Source organism: Lycium barbarum, chromosome 4, assembly GCF_019175385.1.
Source record: "Lycium barbarum isolate Lr01 chromosome 4, ASM1917538v2, whole genome shotgun sequence".
Lineage (NCBI taxonomy): Eukaryota > Viridiplantae > Streptophyta > Magnoliopsida > Solanales > Solanaceae > Lycium > Lycium barbarum.
Genome location: NC_083340.1, coordinates 107,486,937 through 107,490,123, shown reverse-complemented (window position 1 = coordinate 107,490,123; position 3,187 = coordinate 107,486,937). Strand labels below are relative to the sequence as shown.

The window sequence follows — 3,187 nt, the reverse complement described above, 5'->3', positions numbered from 1 at the left end:
GTAGGTCGTGGGCTCCCAGGCGACGTCGGTACAAGGAGATATGGATGTTTTAAGGTCGAAAGGTCAGTGGGCTAGGCCCAACTCATGACCAACCGGGTTGGCCCAAAAAAAAAAAATTTACAAATTAGAGGCCCAATTGGGGTGGCCGGCCAACTAAAGGCCCAAGCCCATAAATTGGTCATGTGATTTATCATGTGATCAAGAATTATAATAAAAAGGGGCCAAGTGTTCATTTTCTAGAAGATTCATGAAACAAGAAGAAAACTTGAGAGCTCAAGCCTAAGAGGCCTCTCGGCCAAACCAAGAACAACAAAAATTTTTAGCCTTCAATCCAAAAATCTTGTTCTTCTTGAATTATTAACAAGTTCAAGACGCTCTTCAACGTGGTATAACTAGTTTGGCGGAAGAACCACGTTTGCGGAAAGTTGGAATTTGAAGGAAAGGTATGAATTCTATGTTTCATGTTATGGAATAAGTATATATGTTATAATGATTAGAATTAGATGAGAAATATGGAAGTATGGTGTGTGTGTGCATAGTTTGTGTGTGTGTAAATGGTGTGTTTGGCCGTGAGCTATGTGGGTGTGGGGGAGAAATGAATTCAAGTTTATTTGGTTTGTTAGTTGTGTCGTTGTGACCTTTGTGTCGCAAATAAAGGCTTCATGACTTGAATTGGTGTTGGGATTTCTTGTATGTAATTATGAGAAATTATGTGAATTTTATATGATTTTTATATAAGTGTGGAAGTAAGATCCTAAATATGAATTACGATTGTTGGTAACGAATTTGGAAAGAAACAATGTGATTTGGAAGTTTCGTTGCAATTGGTAGAAACTTTGGGTAGAATATGGAATTGGCGGGAATACTTGAATTCATGAATATTGTTTGGAAGGCTATTGGAATGCATTTGAACGATCTTGAATTAGTTAGTGGATATGGAAAATGTGGATACTAGTTTGACAATGTGAAGTTTGAATGAAAGTTATTAAACTATGCCGAAAGAAGATTATTTATGTAGAACGCATTTTGATTGCTTATGGATGTTGTTGGTATTGTTGTTTGGTTGGTTGTTGATGTTTGGAGCCGAGTCAATCTCTGGGATGTGGTATGTATAGGGGAGATGCTGCCCAAATTTTTGTAGAAAAGTATGAGTTAAAGTTCAAGTTCTAAAGGCTTGAAATTGCTAATTGGTAAACTTGACCATTTCTAGATTTTGGACGAAATTGAAGTCGACGCCAAGCGAGCGTAAGGCGCTATCGAGGTATGTGAAGCATTTCCCTTTGTTCCTAGGCATGTTCTGGATGTGATAGGCTCGGCCGCGAGCCTTAAGTACGACTCCGTTCCCCGAAATTCGAGACGGAAAACCGCTCCAATTCCTTCAATTCAATTGAAGCTATTTTCTTACAAATTGCCTTTAAAGTGAGTTTTTGTACAAAATTTCCCTAAACGGAGTCGGAACACTTCCAAACCATTATGGATGACCTCATAAGGTCTATTATCAATAATTTACATATGTTTCCTCGGGTTGGTCCGAGGCGGGCCCGCAAGGCCCGATATCTTCTGTAATACTTTAAATACTTCCGTTTTGTCCGATTTTCTCAGAAACCATCTGAACTATTATTTTGATCATGATGCAACAATTTTTATGAAATTCTTACAAAATGATTTCTGAACATCTGAGAATCTGATTCTGATAATAATCTGTCGTGCCTTCCCAAGTAGGATATAGGCACGTACTATGCATACTAACCGTATACTCTGATTTTGACTCGCCGTTTGGCACCCTTCAGTCTGATTGAGTCTGTATGTGAGTCTGTATGTATGTGGTTTCTCATGGATCTGTTCGTGGCTGTCTCAATGCATTCCTTCACTGCGTCCCGGGCCAGGTTCTGTTATCGTGCATATTCCTCTGCATTGTTCACCGCGTCCCTCGGTGTGCGGGCCGGGATCTGTTATATCTGTATGATTATGATATATTGATCTGTGTATGGGGATGGCGGCCAGGATGGCATCTGATATGATCTGATCTGATCCGATTCTGTCTATCCACCGCGTCCCGTACTAAGAGGGTCGGGTTCTGTTTACCGCGCCCCCAGACAGGGCCGGGATCTGTATGTCTGTATGCATGTGCCATCAGTGTTTATATAAGCACGTGCCTCCGTATGATTCTGTATGATTTAGTATGACTCTGCACTACTCTGCATGCATAATTCTGTCTGGTATACTTCTGTTTGTCCGCCTGAATTTCGACTATGTCTGTATGTCCGTATGGATTCTGGTTCTGTACGTCTGTATGGGTTTCGATTCTGTACGTCTGTATGGATACTGATTCTGCTCATCTGTCCGGATTATGATTCCGTCTGTCTGTCTGAACCATGATTCTGTTTATCTGTATGGACCACGATTCTGTATGTCGGTCTGCATCATGACTCTGTCCGTCCGTCTGATGTATGGTTCTGTCCGTTATATTTCTGTGACTCCGGTTCGGACTATGATTGTATCTGTTATGTTTCTGCTTTACATACTCGGTATATTTTTCGTACTGACCCCCGTTCTTCGGGGGCTGCGCTACATGCCCGCAGGTACAGACGCACCAGGTGATACGCCGCCAGCGTAGGGTTCTGATTCAGCTGTTTTGAAGAGCTCCTTTGATCCGGAGCATACACTTTTGGTATATATCTTCTGTTTTCCGTATGTTCTGCATGTATGGAAATTCTGGGTACGATGGGGCCCTGTCCCGTCATATGATTCTGTATGTCTGTAGAGGCCTGTAGATAGATGTGTGGGTTACGGGTTTCGTCTGTATGTTAGCCTTATCGGCTTATCTGTAAAAGTATGCATGTTCAGGTATATATATATGCTTGCGCGCGTGCCGTATCTGTATCGGCCTACTTCTGTAATATCCGTTTGAAAAAAAAAACTGTACGATACGAAATTCGGTCAGGTAGGTATGTACGGGTACCCAGCTAGGGTGCCAATCGCGGCCCACGGGGTTGGGTCGTGACACTTCTAAACCAAGTACGTCTTCTTTTCTCTAGTGCGGACTAGGTTCATCCTCTCTTGACCTTTGTTTGGCAGTATCTTCATTTTGAGGATGATTGAGACTGCTGATCTTTTGGGGTTCACATTCTTGTCTACCTTTATGCCCCACCTAATCTCCTTTTGCTATCTCCTTCCTTCCATGAAT

General features: G+C 42.0%; 1 long non-coding RNA gene across 1 annotated transcript; it reads left to right on the top strand.

The window, feature by feature from the left end:
* The first annotated feature begins 366 nt into the window (after nt 1-366).
* Nucleotides 367-2,718, top strand: LOC132638500 (uncharacterized). Its single transcript, XR_009581771.1, has 3 exons — nt 367-443; nt 1,211-1,261; nt 2,583-2,718. It is a non-coding gene; the product is annotated as an uncharacterized LOC132638500 (long non-coding RNA).
* Nucleotides 2,719-3,187: the final 469 nt, after the last annotated feature.